This window comes from Lutra lutra, chromosome 3 (genome assembly GCF_902655055.1).
Source record: "Lutra lutra chromosome 3, mLutLut1.2, whole genome shotgun sequence".
In the NCBI taxonomy this organism is placed as follows: Eukaryota; Metazoa; Chordata; class Mammalia; order Carnivora; family Mustelidae; genus Lutra; species Lutra lutra.
In genome coordinates, this window is record NC_062280.1 from 46,453,895 (window position 1) to 46,474,449 (window position 20,555).

The window sequence follows — 20,555 nt, forward strand, 5'->3', positions numbered from 1 at the left end:
CCCTGGGGCCTTGTTTAAATGGGAATTCTGACTCAGGATGTTGGAGTGGGGCCTGAGCGCCTGTGCCTTTCTAACAAGCTCCCAGGTGAGACTGATGCTGGTATTTGTGGGCCACACGGAAAGGATCTGGAGGCGCCCTGCCCAGCACCTTCATCACCCACAAGGTTGGTGGGGTTGTGGGAGGGACCCATGGGCAATTTTTGGCAGAAACTTGCTGGTCCTGATTGAGTTGGCTCTTGCTCTCTTCTCTCCCTCCTTTCCTGGCCCTCTCCTCCTGAGTCTGCTCCCTTTTTCCTTTCTCTTGTCCTGGGACAGGGCCCCACAGGAACTCCTGGCTCCACTGAGATGTCATGTCACCAAAGTTGTCCAGCCCCCCCTGCCATGGACTGGAGGAGAGCCCCAAGGCCAAGCCTATGGTTGAAGCCCACAGAGCAGCAAGTCAGAAGGACACCTGCTGTGGTCCAGCCCTGACCCTGTGTGGGTGCAGACCACTGCTAGGACTTTGCTTTGTGGTCTTGGAGCTCGTGCATGTATGTCTGTGATGGGAGGCTCTGACCTTGCTCTTGGAGTAGCTGCAGCTATGTTCAAAGAAAACCCAGCGCTGGACAGTAGTGGAAGCTGTAAAAACACATTTTGTTCAGGACTATTGCAACTGGAGAAGAAAGACCTTAGGCTAGAGCTGGGCTCAACTCCAGGTACAGCAAGGGCAAGTGGGAATTTATAGCCAAGGAGCAGGGCAGGATCCGTGGATGGAAAACTACGAATTTGTGCTATAGTGACCTAACAGGATTCTTGCCAAAGGCAAGTCAGGGAGATCAGACGTCACCCGGGGGTGGTGGGAAATGAGGACCCAATCTAGATTATGAAGAATGGGGGTTCTGGTGACCCTGAATTAGCAGGCTTCTCGCTAAAACTGAATTTATGAGCAAGGGCACAGAGGGTTCCGGAAGGTTTAGGAGCCTGACAGAAGCTTAGTTGAACTTTGTTACCACCCCAGGCAACCGAATTCATGCACGCAAAAAAAAAGGAAACTCTATGTAAGCACACGAGGTTATTGATCATTTTGAAGTCAACAGTGAGCGGGCTTCACCCCCTTCGGGTTAAAGGGGCAATTGCAGCAGACCTACTGTGTGCCCCTGTCCGACACCCCCAGCTCAGTGTTATGCAGGACCTGTTGGCCCCAGTGACCCTTCCCTCTTGTCAGTAAGGACAGGAGGTTCCCAGAAGAGAAAAGACCTTCACTTCCTTCCTCCTCTGCAGCCCTGGAAGCTGAGCTGGATTCAGGAGGAACACATACCCTGTCAGAGCCCCAGCAGGCAGCCAGGCCACGGCTCCCCCACACCTTCCTCTGTCCATGCCCGTGGCTCCCGGGCCCAGACCCATCTGCAGAGGGCACCTAGGCTCCGTGGGCCCTGTGCACTCTTCTGTGGGTTCCGCACAGAGACACGGCAACCCCCCAACCCTGGGGAGCAGACCCCGAGGCCGTATGGGAGAGATGACGCAGAGATAAGTCACGTAAATCTGGGCAGAGGCTCAGTGCTAAGGGAAACTGGCATCGGTAGGTGCTTTGAAGCGGAATCAAGGAATTTCTGATGTTAGGAAAAAGCAGAGTGCTGTAGAATTTGGAAGAGGAAAGACTTTTCTCAGATCTGTTGGCAGTGATATCATAATCCGGTCAGAAAGGAGCTATAAATGGATTTTCTCTTTTAGACAGAAGGGGGTTTCCATTTCACAGTGTTCTGTGCTCCCCACGCCACGCTGCGGCGGGTTCCAATCTCTGCTGTTAGAACATTCTAGACTTGGCTTCTGCCCCCAGCATCTCCCTCAGCCGAAAGGTGCCCTGGCTCCCACAGGGTACCCCCAGCACTGCCCCCAGGGAAGCGACTCAGTCCTCCCGCTGGTTATTCCAAGTGCTCCATGTGCCCTCCTCCCACAGGGAAGCGACTGAGCTGGAAAGTCCTGGGTGTGGCTCTAGGGACCAACTGGTGAGTGGCGGGGTCTTTCCGTAAAACGGAGCAGTCAGAGCAGACGACTGTAGAAGCTTGGTGAGCACAAACACCTTCAACCTTGGGCTCAGATTTCTTTCTGATGCTTTTTGAATTCCTCGTAAGGGGTTTGCTGACTTCAATGTCAAGTTTGGACGCCTCACCGTCCGTGTGACATGACGTACCCGGGAAGGGGCAGTGGTTAGCTCCAGCCCTGAGCTGTCCTGCACTAGCAGGCGCTGGGCCCTTGTATTTGTGGTGTCGAGCTCTCTGCTCTCTTGACAACTAGAACTAATCAGAGCAGCTTGCCCACGTTACCACCTCGAAGAGCCTCGCTCCTCTTCGGGATCGTTGTGTCATCTTTGCTGAGAGTCAGGAAACCAGATGATCGCCATGTCTCCACTGTGTGCAGAAAAGGAGGGTGTGGGCTCCAGGCTCCGGCCAAGGGGCCGAAGGACCACCCTGAACACAGAACCTGAGTCTGAGCATTCAGACCCTTTGCTTTCACTTCTCGCTTCTCAGCAAGCGGCTGGTGGGCTCCGGCCACCATGACCCAACCCGCAGACAGGGGCTCAGACAGCAGGCTGTCACCCCCCAACAGTTCCGGGGCTGGAGTGCAAAAGGGGGGTCCTGGTGGGACTCTCTTCTGAGCCTACAGATGCCATGCACGTTCATGGCCTTTCCCGGGGGCAGGGAGACAGAGACAGAGGGAGAGCCCCCTCTCTTCCTCTTCTAACTGGGGTGCTAATTCCATCATGCCCCCCAGCCCCCAACCCTAGTCACCTCCCAAAGGCCTCACCCCCTAAAACTGTCCATTTAGGGGTTAGGACATGAACATTTCAATTTTCAGGGAGACACAAACGTTCAGTCCCTAACAGTGGTGTTAATGGAGAAAGACAGTGTAGGATGAGAGCGTGTCTGTAGTATTCTTAGTGCCCTCATCTGGGGTAATTACAAATACTCACACGGGTTACTTTGGGAAATTCAACTTGAAGTGAGGACACATTCCATTGCAAATACACAGATGCACACATGCAAACACACACACTTGCACACACACGTACATGTACTTACATATACACATACATGAACACGCCCCGCTCTAAAGACTGCAAAATTAATTACGTACCAAAGTTCACGTTGCAATGGTTAACTTACCTTCTTCACCCCCAAAATGCACCACCCCCATGATAGCAGGCAACTGTGGAAACTCCCACTGATTGAAAGTCTATCCTACAGCTTTTTGCCAGTCGTCCAGAGACACCCACTGCCACCTCTGTTCTTCACCTGACCTCACCCCTGCTTGTCCAAGCCTGAGGTTACCTCTTTCCCTGCAAACTGGCTGTTTCCTGCTCCTCCTCCTTCCCTCCCTCACCAGTGGCACCACCAGGAAGGACTCACTTGGGTCGTCCATGACTCCCCTCTCGCACCCCCCCCCCCCACCTGCTATGCAGCTATACCCCCAGTGCCGATGGTTTACTTCCCATCCAGCTCCAGGCTCTGCTTCTGCCGCATCATTCCCATGCCTCTGCCATGGGCTTTCTCTGGCCTCCTCCCCTCTGTCACACACCCTCCCACACACACACTAACCTCCCTCTTTGCCCTGCCCTTCGGGAGTCCCTTGCTTATGCTGTGATCACCAGAATCCAGGCTCTGTTAGAGCAGCATGTGGTCCTGCTTTGTCCCCTGAGCCTCACCAGCTCCCAGAATGGTGCCGAGCACGTATTAGGTACACAACACACATTTTAAATTAGTTAATGTATTCCCCACTTTCTGAGCCACAGACAGGTCCCGCAGCATTTGGAGCGCTCAACCTCCAGGACTGTCTGTCGTCGGAGACCACGTGCTTCCCTCCATGGGATCTCAGTCCCGGGGTCTGACCAGGGCTCCAAGGTAGACGCGTGGCATGTGGTTGGAGGTCTGACTGTCCCCCAGAAGGCCCCCACCAAGAAGGTGAAGATGGGGGGGCGCAGGCTTGGTGTTCATGGACAGGCCCGACCCCCCTATGTGTGGGCTGTTCGCGGACACCGAGCCCCAAGCCCCACGGAGGATCTCACAGAACCCAGCAGCAACCAGTGCCAGGACAACAGGAGGACCTTGTTTGTAGGAAGCCCCCCCAGCCCATCCAGGTCTCAGCAGGCAGATGTGGCACCCACCAGGCTAGGTAAAAAGAAGGGGCTCCTTCAAACAGAAGGCAGAGGACAGCAGAGGAAGCCAGGGCAGCCTGTGGGCAGCTGGCTCCCTGTTGCCCGTGGGCCCTGTCAAGTGTCTCCCACGGACAGAGGACATCCCTCCTTCCAGGTGGGTGTCCTGAATCCCAGATCACTTTAACTTTGAATTTAGTCTTGGTCCCCTCCTGCTGTGAAGGCAGCATCCCTCTTGGAGAAGCATACAGAACCTCAAGGGCAGGCCTCTCCCTCAGACCTCGCCCCATCTCCCTGCTGTGAGACAGCAGGAGGTGGCCCAGGCGCCTCGCCCTGCCCCAGCATCACAGCAATGCCACCATCCTCCAGGCCCTGTGAGGGCAGCAGTGGTCCCTGAGGGGCCGTCTGGCTGGCCTGCTGGCCACCAGGACCCGTGCCACCCCTCCCGAACCCCGTCCCGCACCCAGACAAGAAACACGCCTCCTGCCACCCACAGAAACGTTCCTGCATCGGCACGTATTCTGAAATGCCAAGATTACGGTCTCAGTGGTGATTTTTCTCCATGGCGTCTCTCGAGGGCCATTATCTTAAATATGTTTATAGATGGCACATCTTCTCAGGCTTTTCAAGCCGAGATGGTTAAAGGGGCCTCAGGCCATTCTAAGAGCTTGAGGGATACTGAGGCCCAAGTCCATCCCCAGCCATGAGGGCTGCAAACCCTCAAGCCTTTGTAGCAGGAGGAGAACGTTTAGCAAACAGGCATTAAAATTCTCAAAACAAACTTATTAGTTAATGCGGCCTGTCACCATGACAACCCAACAGCACAGAAACAAACCATTAGCACATGGATTTATGACTGTGGAAGGTTCAGCTAATACCATTCCAGAGGTGCATTATTTTCCACTTTCAGTTATAATAAAAAAAAAAAAAACTAATTTAAAATCCAGCATGAGAGCACGGTCTGGCACAAACTTCAGCATCCAGAAGAAAAGGCCCAAGGGCATGCAGGCCCACAGATCCGCGAGCCCACCCAGCGACCGGAACAGCACCGTCCCCCACGGACACACGTGGCCAGCAGAGCAGGCATCCGGGCCCCATGGCCAAGGCTGGGCAGGTGTGTCCGCTGCCCCAACCGTCCTCCGACAAAGTGGCTCCAAGGGACTGGTTACACACAAGAGTCCCCGCTTTGGGTCCGGTCCTGGTCCAGGGACTCCAGCCCCATGCCAGACCTCTTTGGAACCCCCTTCCTGGAAGCATGTGGATGCGAGGCATCTGCCCTGAGTCCAGGAACCAGGGAGGGACATGGCCCATGGCCAGTCTCCTGGAACAGCACAGCCGGCATGGGGGAGGCGGCCCGCACTGCTTTCCGGGCACTTCTGCTGCCTCCAAGGGGCATCTGGTGTTTCCTCTGGAAGAGGGACCCCAACCAGAGCAGGTGTGCTGGGCGCCGTCTTTTCCCCATACTGCCACCACCTCCACAGCCCTCTGCCCGCCCCCACCAGGCTCCTCCCAACTGGAAACACCTTCCACACTCGTCCTCCAGCACTCAGTTTGGGTGTCACCATCAGGCGTTTCCAGCGCTGTCTCCTGATGGCACCACGAGCCTGCAGCCCGAGCTCTCCGTCTCCATCGAAGAGCACTGGGGCTCAGACCTCATGGGCGCTGGGTCAGTGACCAAACCATGGGGAGGGGAGAGTCCGAGACGCCTCCCAGGTGCCAGGAGGGGTGGTACAGCGGTCAGGTGAGGAGCCAGGAGAGATGCCGACAAAGTGAGTTAACTTAAGGTTCTGATGTCCCAGAAAACAGCCCCAAGTTGTGAGGGGCATTTCTGGGGATGCACATGCGGCTGTTCCTGGGCCCTAAAAGGGATGAAAAGATGGAGAGGGTGGGGGTCTGACCATGTCACCTAGGAGAGGCCCCGTGTAGGGACGCCGACACTCGCGTGGGTTTGGGGGCACCAGAATGGTTTTGCCCCAGCCAAGGACAGGCGCACTGGGACCAGGGCAATGGAAATCAGGAGTGCCGTGACAAGGGGGTTGAGAATGTGTCTGCGCCCCACCCCTCCCTGACGCCAGACTCTGACTGTGAAGAACACGCACAATAGTGTATTGTGCTCATGAGGAAGAAAACACACGTGTCAATATTTTTACAAGCCTGAGACGAACAGAGGGCTTATGGAACATGAATGATTACAATGGAACGTAAGAGGAAGAATTGCCAGCTTCCACATGAAGTATTTCACAAGCATTAACTCACGCGGCCTGCCAGCGATCGCAGGGTGAGGGCTGTCATTATCACCAGCGAGAGGACAAGAGATGTGGGAACAGGATTCCCGGTCACAGGGCGGCTGAGTGTGGGCTGTCGGTGGAGTCTTTGCCTTCAATGCCAAGCCCGAGCTCTGACCTGGAGCAGTAGACATGGGGGCCAAAAGACAGACCAGCACATCTGCCCAGCGCTCCGGCCCTCACTGGAACAGCCTCAGGTAGACCAGGCGCTCCAGAGGCCATTGACCCAGCAGGGCCTGGGACAATCCCAGTGATGCCCGAGCAGCGGATTCTTAGCCAGTGGGAACAGATGGGCCGGTCCCTCTCTGCGGCCCCCCAGCGAGCCCAAGGTCCAGAAACACCCACGCTGCCCATTCTAACCAGCACCTCTGGATCTGTGGCCTAATGGGGCCAGGAGACTACAGGGTAGGGCTGACTGTCCCAAAGATCTTTCCTGACATAGCAGGAGGGGCTGACGTGGTCCCCAGATGCAAGACCAGCTGGTTCTGATCCCCATCATCCCTCCCTCCTCTTCCTCCTCCTCCTCTGAGCTGGACAGCACGCCACCCAAGGGCACTGCTGGGCCAGGTAGGAGTGGCATTCAGCTTAGGACTCAGCTGGTCTGGGTGAGGAGGGGAAACAAAGGTCCCATGCACCCACCCACACCATTGTCTGAGAGGAAGCAGCCCCGGGTAGAAGCAGATGGGACACTGGTGCCCTGGAGGCTGGGTTGACTTTCTGGATGGGGCCTGGGAAAGCAGGACAAACAGAGGACTCTGAAACAGAGCTTGCCTTCTGGGGTTGCCCCCTCATTAGGGGCCCCAAAGGATTGCATCTGCATTTTCCCCAGCAGCCTGAAGGTATGAGTGGGGAAGGGAAGTATTGCCTATGGGTAGATGAGAAGAGCAATGGGATGAGTAGGGGAGGGGAGCACTTGGGATGGGTAGGGGAGCATAGGGGATGGGGAGAGGGCAGGGAACATTGGGGATGTGCAGGGGAGGGAAGGGTTGGGGATGTGCAGGGAAGCATTGGGGACAGGGAGAGGGTGGGAGCACTGCACTGGGGATGAGTAGTGGGGAATGTTGGGGATGGGGAGGGGAGGATTGGGGATGGGGAAAGGAGGAGCAGGGAGCACTGGATCCATCCTTCCTTGGTAATCTGTCAAGCACCTGCATAGGAACCCTGGGAAAGGAAAACACTGGGGTTACTGGTGGTGAAGAGGGGCATTGAGAACCTGGATAGAGCCAAGAGTGAAGGCTGGAGGGCCTGAGAGACCTTGAGACATGAATGCATGAGACCATCTAAGTTATTTTATTGAAGAGCATTATTTAAAGTCCCCTTTCTTAGATGAGCGATACCTACCTTCCGCTGGCAGGTGGCCTCTCCCCTACCCACCCTAGATGGCTTTGTTCTGTCAAAGAGTAAATGGTTATTCTTAGATTATAGAGAAATTTTAAACATATAAAAGAATGGAATTAGCCATAAAGTAGACCAGTTGTGGTCAAAAGTAATTACCCGGGGCGCCTGGGTGGCTCAGTGGGTTAAGCTGCTGCCTTCGGCTCAGGTCATGATCCCAGGTCCTGGGTTTGAGCCCCACATCGGGCTTTCTGCTCGGCAGGGAGCCTGCTTCCTCCTCTCTCTCTGCCTGCCTCTCTGCCTGCTTGTGATTTCTCTCTGTCAAATAAATAAATAAAATCTTTAAAAAAAAAAAAAAGTAATTACCCAAGAATAATTCCTCACCATTTTCTCAGGACTCGCTACAGCATGCACACTACTGCATTTTTTCCAGTTCAAAATTAGTATTACTGGTAGAAATAACACAAAATAAGGCCAGCAAAGACTGGAACTACACACAGTAAAAATTGTTGTTGAGGATAAAAAAATGGAATGAAAACACATCGTTAATGTTAAAAACTATGAAATTAAACCAGGAAAGAAGAGAGTTGGTGAAAGTAATCAACAGAAAATAAAGCAACAGAACCTGAAAATACATGTTAAGTTTGTTAAGGATTTAGATTGACAGAGGGATAAAAAATTCTGAACAAAATTTAGATCTGTGCCAATTATCCAAGAAATTGGGCTTTGTAGAAGTAATGGCCATGAAAGAAAACTCATCAGTGTAGAAGATACAGTCGTGGAAATCAGACATGGGTAAAAAGACACAAACAAAAACAAACAAACAAACAAAAAACACAAAAAGGGAGGAGTCAGATCATTACTGAGAAATAAAAATGGAAACAATTTGGTTAACAGCACTACGTAAAAAATTGATCTAAGACCTAGACTGGTTTGACGGAATTAGCTGCAGAAAACCCTTCCTTGATAAATGTCAACAGCTATTGGTATAATTCTGATTAATGTGATGGTCCATGAAACTTGGAGTAAAAGCTCTCAGTGTGAAAATGCTGGGTAGAAATGGGGACACCCAGACAACCTACCTCCAGGGGGCCCTTCATGGGTGTGGCTGGCCATGCAGACCCATCCCCCATGGCCAGCGACTAGTTCCATGCAGCCTCTCACAGCCTTGCAGAGACGGAAATATTTGGACTCTGCAAGAAAGAAAGTCCTCTTTCTTCTAGATCACAAGACATGAGAATCCAGACTTACAGCTTCGGGTAGGCCTTGGTAGCCAGGTGGAGACACTTGTTTGAAGAATGACATCAATCCAAGTTGAGAAAGACAGAAGGGAAGAAGTCAGGAGAGGAGGGGAAACAGAGAAACAACTGACTGCCTGTCCTGACCCCAAACTCCAGCCAGACCTGAAGCCATCAGTTTCTGCATTTGCCAGCTGGGTGAGCCAATACTCTAAAGGGGTCTCCCCATTAGCTGCGACCCAAAGAGCCTACAGAGTACAAGAACTGACCTCTCAATCAGGTCACAAAGCAGGCATCAGAGAGTAAAGGAATGAGTGGGCCAGAAGGCTTGAGGTTGTGGTACAAGACTGCGGAAATCAAAATTTCAGAGATAGAGCCATTCTGGGTGATACCAAGATATTGCTCACTGTCATGGGTATGTCTGGTTAAATAATGGGTGAGGGTCAGTGATTTTGAGAAAGTTAAGCCATCTGAAGCTAGGAGGGGGGACACATGATCTGCTTGGACTTCAGAATCATGCAGAATGGTATCTGTGTTTGGGTGGGAAGGTGATGAGCTGACTTCCCATGTTCCTCAGGAATGGGGGCAGGGTGGGTTGGAAGGTCTGCAGATGATCATAAGGCGGGGTAAAGGGTAGCACTCTTGGATGTCATGTGCCTCAAAGCCAGGGACATCCCCTGAGTGGGGCTGATTGTCAGAACTTCATGAAATTCAGGTTCACCTACTTATGACTGATGAATTATATCCCCACCCCCCCAATTCATGCTTAGAAGTCTTAGCTCCCAGGACCTTGGAATGTGACTTTATTTGGAAATAAGGCCATTGCAGATGGAACTAGTTAAGATGAAGTCACCTTAATCCAACAGGACTGGCAATCTTGCAAAAGGAGGAAACCTGGACTCGAAGAGGTCCCCCGGGAGAACGTGTGTGAGAAGACAGAGACGGTTGTCAGAGACAGCTGGCAGATAACAGGCTAGGGAGAAGCATGGAACTCTCTCTCCCTCGTCACCCTCAGAAGAGTCCAGCCCCACTGGCACCTGGATCTTGGACATCTGGCCCCCGAGAATACATTTCTATTGTTTTGTGGCCTTTGGCTACAGTGGCCCCGGGAGCCATGTACAGTGGCCCACCAAGGGATTCTTCCAGGAGAGATGAGCATGTGTCCATGCAAAGATGCTTGTGCAAATGTTCATATCCACCACACTGGGAACAGACCAAACATCCTGAAACAAACGCACAGACCAGCCAATGGTAGGTTCACACAGTGGCCTGCCACCCTCCTGTGAAAAAGAGCAAGTCACTGAGACACAGGCCGTGAAGCATCCCAGCTCTCAGAGTCAGAGGCCAGGACGGGGAACACCAACCCACTGCCAGCCGGTTTCCTTGGCTCAAAAACACCTGTATGCCGTGAAGGAACTTGCATCTTACACTCCAGACAGACAACTGGAGAGAAACACGTGACCAATATGCCAAAGCTGTGTTCAGGTCAGGAAGGAAAGTCCCATGGCCAGGGGAAGGGGGCAGGGAGGGGCCGCTAGCGTCACGGGGTGGGGGGCGGGTGGCGATGTCCCAGGAGTGGAGGCGAGTGCTGTGAGGGCAGGGGGCAGAGGGAAAGCCAGTGGAGGGGACAGGGGCCTTGCAGCAACTGTCTAAACAGGAGAACTGAGGATGAGTAGGGGCTCAGTGGCACTCACAGTCTTCGAGGCACTCTGGCCAGAGCTGAGGCAGTAGCCCGTGAGGAAGGGAATCCATGAAGCCATTGCTGTGCCCAGTGGGAGAGGATGGTGGCCGAACACTGCTGGACAAGGGAGCAGTGTGGTTGCTTGTCTGAGCTCCAAGTTAATGCTCTGTGGTTATCCTCTCAAAGTTCTTAACAACTTCATGTTGGGCTTCACGTTTTGCTGTGAAGTCTGATGGGGTGCAGGAGCCTCACTGGGGCACCATCCAGCTCCCGGCTCCCGCCTTCCTGACCCTGGTTCTCAGCCCCTCATCCCCCCTCCATTGGGCATCCTGGGTTCCCACCCCCTGACACCTGTGGGGATGAGGCTATGTGGAAAGGGGAGATTCACAACCTGTTGGGATCGCGGTGAGGCGGGGCAAGGAAGAAGCAGAGGCAGAGGGGGAAGAGGGAGAGAAGGGAGCCAGGGACTCGCAGCACAGGACTCAGTGACCATGAACCCTCTCCTGTGCACCTCTGGGGGTCTCCCGTCCCCACCCTTCCTGGGGGCACGCCACGCGCGGCCCATGCCCCCAGAACCCTTCCACGTCTCCAGCTCAGAATAGAGCCAAGCCTCCCCCTGCGGCAACCCCTCGGTTGCCGCCCACTCGGCCCCGCCCCTTGGTTACCGCCCACTCGGCCCCGCCCCGCCCGGCGCTTCCCCTGCCAGAGTTGCCCCTGTGGGTCCCTGCAAAGCTCTAGACAAACCACTCAGGGGCTCTGAGGTGGCAGCTTCCTTAGTGGAACAGAGAGCTGAGATCAGTTTTCTGCGCCCCGGAGCCCCACCGCCCGCCCCGCCCTGCGTGCCCCTGTCCCGCACCGGCTCTGGTCCGGGCCGTAGCGGTTTCCTGCGGGGCGCGGCCAAGCTGCAGGCTCCCGGCACAGACAAGGGCGGGCCCGGGAAGCTGAAAGGGGTTCAGATCTCTCTTGCCCCCCAAGGCGAGCACCCCCACCCCGGCTCTCCAGCTCCCCACCCCCCGCCCTCCTTGGTCTGCACTGTCGGGGAGGCCTGGGTCCCTTGTCCTTGTCGCCATGCCCGTGGCCCCGGGAACCAGGCCAGGATGGAGAGCCGTCGCGGGCCGCCCACGCCCGGGGACACGCGCGCTGTATTTAATTTTGGAACCTGAGCGAACTTCGCTGCTGGCAGGATTGCCCGGGCAGCTCATCCCTCGCGACAACTCGCGTTTTCATTTAGCCAGAGATAACAGGTGTCCCCAAGTCACCGGCTGTGCGCTTGGACTAATGTCGCGCCGGGTGAGGGGACAGGAGGGTCTGTGCTATACTGCTTCCCTGTGATTGGCGCTGCTGGCAAACTTCTCCTCCCTTTTCACGCCAGAGAAAACCCAGAGAGGTGACATGTTCCTTTAGGGAAAGTGTGCGGAGCTGTTTCTACCGAGCACCTGAGACCCGAGCCCGTCAGCTCGCCCCTGCCCGAGGTCCCGACCTCCGGCTGTTTTTGACAATCTCCATCTCCCCACCGGCGCCCGCAGCGGGGCCCCGGCCGCCCAACGCGTGGGAGCTGCTCCGGCCGCCAGTCCGCGCACAGGTGAGCCCGGGAGGCTCCAGGCTGGGAGCGCTGAGGGGGCCCCAGGGTACTGCTGGCCCCCAGGGTGTAATCCTGGGAGTGCCTTGAGGTCCGGGCCAAGGTGACAGAGCCTCCCTCTGCCAACTCCAGGCCACGTGACTGTTTGCTGGAGGAGACCAGGCTGCACCTCCAGGAGGACCCAGGCCTGAACCAGTCCCGTTCTAGCGAGGTCACAGCGAGGGGGGCGCTCCAGGTCAGGGCCAGGAGCTGGCCCTCTGCTGCACCGGGTCACTGGGGTATCCGGCCGAGGGGCTCCATCAGGAGCACCTGCTTCCAAGGGCACCCTGGTTTGCTGTTCCCGTCAGCAGGAAGGGAGGGAGAAAGGGTTCAGTAGTGGGGTCTCCCCGGGCCAGGTCTGGAGGAAACCCAAACCGCTCCTACACATTCCATTGGCCAGAACTTGGTGACAGAGCAGTCCCAAAGAGCACAGGCTACTGGGAAGTGTAGTCCCTAACAGAACAGGCTGCTGGGAAGTGTAGTCCCTAGCAGCACAGGCTGCTGGTAGATGTAGTCCCTAACAGCACAGGCTACTGGGATATGTAGTCCCTAGCAACATAGACTTTTGGGAAGTGTAGTCCCTAGCATCCTGGGCTGCTGGGAAGTGTAGTCTCTTGCAGCACAGACTGCTGGGAAGTGTAGTCCCTAACAGCATGGGATGCAGGGAAGTGTAGTCCAGCTGTGAGTTGGGGCTGCAGAGCTGCCATCATCAGTCTCCCAGAATGGACCACCTGGCAATGGAAAGGGGAGAAGGCCCAGAAGCTCTGCTGTATAGGGACTTCATGAGAGGACGCAGGACACTCATTCTGAGAAAGGAAACTCGAAAGCATGTGCATCTTCAAGTATTTGAAAATCTGAAGCAGCTTGACTGTGTGCATGCAAATCCAAAGGGAAGTGAGGGAAACCGTGACAGAGAGCTAGTCTGAGTCTCCATAAGAAATCACCACCAACACACAGATTCTCCCAGAGTGAAGCCAGGCTCTCATGCTGTGGAAGGGACCCACGGGCCACCAAGCACCCAGGCCCACAAGTGCAAAACAACAGCTTCCCCATCCCTACTTCTTTTAAAAAGCCATTGTCAACACATCCCTCTTTCCTTTTCTTAATCCGTCCTGGTTTGTGTTTCTCCATGATCCGAGAATCCCTGCTCCTTGCTCTCTGAACAGAAGAGGCTGCAGGCCTGAGGACGGCTGGCCCAGGCCTGGGTAGAAGCCGAATGGGTCTCAGCTCAGACGGGCTCGAGGGGTCAGGTCCTCAGGGCCACCCGCCATCTTTAGAACAAACAAAGCTGTGTTTGCAAGCCACTGCGAACTTAAGAAAAGCCCTGCGTGTATTATTACAGGCACATTTCTCCCCACAATGTTCCTGGATGAGAACTGGGAAGACAGACCAGCCCTTGAGCCACCAGGTGGGCACATGTGGTCGAGGACAGGCTGAGGGCCAGGATTTGCCCTAGCACATTCCAGGGGAAGGAGACCGGCCCTCTCTGCAGAGATGAGGCTTGGTGCTGTCTCCTGACAGGCTTTGCAGTTTGAGGCTAAGTGGCAGAGCTCAGATAGCAGCTTTCCGGCTGGACAAGACACCCCTGGAGCTCGTCAGCCTGTAGCCACCAAGGGGCAGAGGTGGGCAGATGACTAAGCAGCCCCAGGGAGAGCCAGACACCCCATTCTTAGCCGAGCTCCACCGCAAGGATCCAAGCCGCCCAGAGCAGCCCCCTCACTCCCTAGGCCAACTTCCCCTTCATCTCAGGAGGGGAGGAGCTGCACTGCCTCTCCCCACAACGAGGGGCTGACCTAAGGGTCCCATCCATGCAGGATGAGGACCGACTTCTCAGGAACTGGAGGAGTGTGCAGGTCACTGTTCTCTCAGGCTGAGCCAGCCCTGGCTAATGGTCCCGGCAAGAGCCATCGTGCTAATTCCAGGGCATATCACTACTTGGGTACAATCAACTCTAAAATCCCCCACTTCTATAGAAAATCACAGCAGCCCCCTCCCCGGACCTTCCCCCCACCCCCAAGCAAATCCCAGAGACTGGCTGCCCACAGAGGGGTCATAGCAACTGGCTGGCCACGATGCGGACCCGCCTCCAGCAGTGAGGCCCCGCCCTCAGCCGTGAGGCCCCGCCCTCCGGACACCAGACCTGGGTCCACCTGGCAGGGACCTTGGCAGCCACACTGCGGGGTTCGCGCTAAGCAGCGCCCCGTGACGGGGAGCCAGGCTGCACTGCTGAGGCCGCAGGCCGGGTCTTGGCGTTCCAGAGCAGCTGGGGGACCCCGCTCGCCCCCCTCCCGCCTCCCTCCTGTGTCAGGCTGCCTCGGCCCCAGAGCAGAATTGCTGGCGTAGTTGGTTTTATCTCTCCCCGCCCAGAACACACATTCCTGAGTGCGCTTTAATCCCCAGATTCCAAAGGGCAACGGGGCTGTTTATCCAGACCTCGGCTCCTTAAACCATTGTTTTCTGCAGCCCTGCTTTCCGAAGCATTTCCTAGTTTCCCGCTGATACCAGGAAAATGCGAAATCTCCCCGCGGGGTTTGGAGGTGGGGGGGGTGGGGATAGGGAGAGAGCGAGTGCCTGGAAGGGCAGACAGCTGGCCTCAAACTGGAAGGCCGTTAGGGGATCAATGGCCCACAGGAAGAAGGCGATTAGACGGATTAGATGCCCTGGATCTGCAGTTCTGGCTGGTAATGGGACCCCTCCCTCTGTCCAGTCTCTAGCGACATCTTCCTCCTGGACCCCAGACTGGGAGACACAGGAAGGGGAGGGTCACACCCTGCCAAGCCCATCCCCAGCCACACCCCTTGGGGCCAGTTCTTAAAGAGGAGCCCTCCTCACTGGGGGCTGAGCACATAGGTCCCCTGGTGACCTCATTAGATGCAGATGGCAGGTGCTGACATGGCAGTGCCACTGGAAGGGGTCCCAGCTCTGCAGGCTCTCTTCTCTGTGAGGGGGTGGCTCAGTCACATCCCAGGGCTCCACCCCCCCACCCCCCACCCTCACTAAGACTGCTGAAGTCCTCCAATCATTGGACAAAACAGGAACCACTCTAGGTGTGAACCGCTTTTACAAACAAATTCACCTTTATCCCCTGAGGGAGGCAGAAATACCTCCTTACAACTGAGAGTAAATACAGAAGTCACCTGCTGAATGGTACGCTCAGGTCCTGGATTCATTCAACAAATATCTCGAGCACCTACTGTTCTGGGGTTAGGATGCCAGCGTGTGAACTGGGGGGCGGTTCAACCTGTGAGTAACCCCATCAGGGCAGCTGCCCTGCTCCGGAAGAGGCCCCGATGGGTCTGGTTGAACCCAGGGCACCTGGGCCTATCTGTGGGTCTTGGTTTGCGGAGATGTCATAGCGTAGCCTGAATGTCGCCCTGCGAGTAGTGAGCCCGGTTAACCTGTCGGGCCCAGCGGGAGGGCACACGTGGGGCCCTGGATGGAGGGTCACTTGCCAGGTATGCGCAGGTCCAGGAAGCCCGACGGTGGGGGAGGTGTGGCGGAGCGGGCAGTACCAGGGGCCCGGGGCAGGGGGGTGACACTGCCAGGACCTTCCATCTCCTGCTAAGAAGCAGGGCCTGCATCCAGCCCTCCCCACTCCGAGTCCCTCGGCCAGTCTCCGCAGGGCGCTGCTGAGTGCGAGCCTGCGCTCACCCATTCCAGGCAAGGGGTCCAACAGCCTGCGCTCACCCATTCCAGGCGAGGGGTCCAACAGCCAGCGGCTGGACAGGACGGGTGAACCGGCAAGGCCCTCACACGCTGTGGAAGGAACCGCGGAGGAGGAGGAGAGGCACAGAGGTGATGAGGGAGCAGGAGGCTGGCTGAAGACAAAGCAAAAGCTGACTCCTTGCACCCCTCTCCACCCGCTCCCCTCGGTAATGTGTGTGACATTCCTCAGGCACCCCTGACCGCCATAAAAGACAAATAGTTAACTTGCAGAGATCACAATCCTGCAAGACAGGAGTCTCCCTTGGTTTACAAAGGTCCTAGAGATCTACAAGCAAAGAAGTTACCTTATCAATAGCACAATTTCCAGAGGCAAGTAACTCAGTTCCTCAAGCCCTAAATAAAGTTAAATTTCTTCTAAACCCAAATCTCACTAACAAAGACACTTGATAGCAGAAATGTGAATGGCGTGCCAAAATACATTAGCATATGAAAGCTCCGTTAAAACCTCCCTTCCCCTCACCTTCCCCCAACCACAAGGTAAATAACCCGCCATCCCTCACAAACCCGGGCAGCAGCTCCTCTTGTCCACGGGTCCTGTCCCCATGCTTTAATAAGCCACCATTTTGCACCAAAGATGTCTCAAGAATTCTTTCTTGGTCATCGGCTCCGGACCTCAGCCCACCGAACCTCACCTAGGTTCTAGAACTTCATCATATGGTGCCCGAACGTGGGGCTATGAGTCTTTACATTTGGACTCTGAGCTTGGGTGCAAAATTGGTGAGTACTTTCTCTCCTTTTCCTTTACTCTCATTTCAGGGCTTTTCAAGGAGTATGGTCTTACTGGAACACTTGCATGTCAATTGCTCAGGCTGTAATCCTCTAGCCCGGGGCTGCTCTACGGGGAGGAGAGGGTCTGCCCTTTGGCTGTAAGTTAGTACCCTGGCCGGAATGGCAATAAGACCCAGAAACTTGATACCCTCTCTTTATTCCTGTTCTTATATAAAGTTGTCTCTCTTGGGCACGGGACAGCCACCTAAGACACCAGGACGGCTCCCAATCTTAAGACTCCTGTGTGAGGTTTCCTCCTGATTGATCTAATGTGATCCCCTCCACATCCCTGGTCTAGCCACTTCTGGCCGCGGGACCTCCACTGGGAGCCGGCCGAAACCAGTACCCGATTGAATTAAAACGCAGCCAGGGACCGGTTCCTAGGGAAGTTGGCTGTAAGGACCACATGTGTTGGAATGTCGCATAGACCATGATGGATTTCAGTCTTTACTGTTTCTTGTCAGTGTCTTCTACAGACTACTTAAAGCTATGAAATTGGGTAATTTCCCCTTGCCAAACTTTTCTAGTATTTCCATGGGTTAAAATGGCAAAACAGTATGCAGTCTTCAGGACAGACGATGACATGGCATGGCACGGTATTTTGGTCCATTCACCAGGCACCCATCGACAGCCTAGGATGCGATGGGGAAGAGGAGGGACGCCGGCACCCCTCCAGGGCCTTTTATGGCAGGAATGCCTTCCCGGGGAAGGCAGGATGGTGAACAATAGCGATATTTTGAGAGACGCCTCTGGTCGCTTTTGACACACGGGAACCTCTGACATATCCTGCGTGGGATGCCACCCAGGAGTCGGGGAGAATTTGGTGATGGACCTTCTTTATGTTTCTGGGAGCATGGCCTCAGTAGGCTTCTTCAGTTCCCAAGGACTCTACCTTGGGGTCCCTTTTAACCCACTGGAAATAAAATTTGGATTGCAAAACTTAGAAAAGGGCTGAGCTCCTGTAATACTGCATGGCCTCAATGGGATCTATCAGTTAGATCTCCTCTGCAGGAAACAGGGCAAATGAACCTAGGATACCTTCACTGCTCATACCTAGGCCTTCATTGCTCTACACCAGGACCCCAGACTAAGGGGCTTTTGCAGAATGTGTTTGCCCAAATGAGTCAGCTAGTAAACTTGACCTACTGGATGATAATAAGCCACCTTCTAGTAAACCCAGGTTGCTGGGCCATCCCTAGCAAAGAGGACTCTGACCTTATTTCCCTCTGTTTCTCCTCCTAGATGTGGGGGCTTCTCCCTCACTCACTTCCTGTGTTAATGGCTATAACTGGAGCCAACTGGGGTTGGTCTAACTCAAGACAGAGACCGTAAGGAATATTCCCAGGCAGCTGCTGAAACTCTTGTTTCGGGGAAGTTTCCCTGTCTTCTCTGGCCCGACTTGGACTGCTTAACCCCTCCCCACTCGCTGGTGGGAAAGCATGGCATCTGCTCCTGTTGGGGCTGATGAGCTCTAGAACCAGGAATCCTTTCTCTGGCTGCTGGCCGCACTTTGTTCTTCTGTCTCCCCTTTTCCTGTTTCTGCACCAACTTGGGTACGGCCTGCATGACTGGCCTCTAGACCATGCACCACAGCTCCTTCTCTCCTCACTGTCAAGGAGTAAGAAGAGCAGCCCCTGGACCTAGCACCCCCCCACTCCAGATCCTCCCACCTGTGTCTCAGGTAAACATTCGAAGTGGAATGGGCCCAGGTGGAACGTAAATCAGTATTGGAACTAAGTTAAGTTTGTTGGTTTAATTAAGATAGACTCGTCTTTGAAGTTACAGCAGTAAATGTGAAGCTTTTATTCTATCAAAGTTTACTGAAGGTCAAATAAGCTCGTGTTATTTGTTAAAATTTGTTAGCAAAGAGATGACTAAACTGATGGTTCATTGTCTGTCTCAAAGTTTTAATGGGTAATTGCTGAAGTAGCTTTCAAAGTCTTTGGTAACCTGAAAGTTTAAAGTTTTGCTTGGATGACAAATGGAATTAAATTATGGACATCTAGGTCTTAACCAAACAGGATAAAATGCTAAGTCATTAATTATTGGATGTAGGTTTGTGCTTTTGACTTCTTACTGCAAAGAAACTAAGAATATTTAAATCTGTTGGTAAACATGTTTTACACTTAACTGATTCATAAGTTGGCATCTAAAGAATTTTGTTGTAACAGTTCACAATTGGTTAATAACTAAAGGTGTTTCTAAAAATATGAAATTCTGCTTAGTGTAACTAAGACTGATGGAAATAAGGGAAACAACTCTGTATGTAGGAAAGTAGGAGATATGTAAAAAAGATTTAAGGAATGGGAATACATTTTGTTGAGGGTAAGAGAAGGTAATTTTGTCCTAAATGAGATGGTTGTTGGAAGGAAGGAAGGAAGGAAATGGCTTGGGACAAAACCTGAATGCAAAGGAAAGTTGTAGAAGGTGTGAAGGGAAGTCTTCAGAAAAGGAATTTTAGCTATGGTCAGGATGGACTAAGATTGAAATGAATGGGTTTTAAAGGTACTTTGATATAAGACTGAAATTCTCTCTGTTCAAAAGGACAAAGTTTTCTTAGATTAATTGATCTGCTGTTAAGAAAATGTAAATGGTTTTCTTTGCCTGCCCAGAAAACCCAGTTTCTATGTTTTGTTTTATCAGGTGTCTAACATCCCTAATTATATGTAGGCATGTGCTTTAAAACTTTATAAGATTTTAGCAAATGTTGACAAGATTTAAGTTGTAAATCTCTTTAACTTTCAGGCTTTTCTCTGGTATGCGAAGTTACTCATGAAGTACTACTAAACCAATGATAAACCTTGGGTTACATTTGGGAAAATGCTATAACTATTCTAGAGACTATGCACTTCGTAAAGTTTTAATGTTTTGAGAGATCATCACTTGATATTGTAATTATGGAAATGTTATGTGTCAAAGAAATAACCTGATTTCCTTGCCAGCTAAATTGTAAACTCTCATCTCGTCAGCTCTAACCATATGCATTCTGAGTTTTTGTCATTTATAATTGTTTTCTCTTGTAAAATGAGTTTTATCTTCAAGGAGATTCATATAAAGGACTTTCAGGACAAATACAGATATTTAATACAATTGAAAATCCTAAAACTGAAATGGGTAAAAATTTCCAAAACTAACTAAAGGTTGCATTCACCAGATTTAGTAACATGGGACTAAATGAACTAAAACACTATAGTTTTGTCTTATTTTAAACATTGCTGGTTCTCTAATGTTTGCTCTTCCAGACTAGGGATACTTTTTCTTAAGTTACCTGTAACTTACAGAGATGTAAAAGTATTGATTTGTAAACAAATCAAGGCATTCAACTTTTCTTTCTATCTGAACCCTCTGAAAATCAAAAGGTCTCAGTAAGTATTCTTTCTTCCATGGCAATCAGTCATTTGCATAAGTTTAATAAGAATCTGTTCTCCTTGTAACAGGACAGCATTGGAAACATGGGTTATTTTACCAAGGCTTTGACTGGAATGTCCTGTTTAGACTCAGATATGACCAGACAGCTTAAAGGAACTAAGGTTGACTTTATGAAACCTGGAGCCATAAAGCCCCTTGGAACTGTTGTCCTGATTCCTTGCTTACAGAGTTCCCAGCAGGCTCACCAGGTGAGTAAAGAATGTCACTCCTTGGTAGGTGCAGAGTCTCAGGAAGAAGAATTCGCCCAGATGGACGGGTATTGCAGGCATGTCTGATGGCAAGCATGTGGCTTGGCTTCTGGCCCAGAGAGGCTATTAAAAGTTCAACCTAGAGATTCCTTATAAAA

The 20,555-nt window shown here is 53.0% G+C and overlaps 1 long non-coding RNA gene across 1 annotated transcript; it reads left to right on the forward strand.

The window, feature by feature from the left end:
* The first annotated feature begins 810 nt into the window (after positions 1-810).
* On the forward strand, positions 811-19,889 carry LOC125096110 (uncharacterized). The gene is made up of 3 exons (XR_007126066.1): positions 811-821; positions 5,244-5,247; positions 19,526-19,889. It is a non-coding gene; the product is annotated as an uncharacterized LOC125096110 (long non-coding RNA).
* The last annotated feature ends 666 nt before the right edge of the window (positions 19,890-20,555 follow it).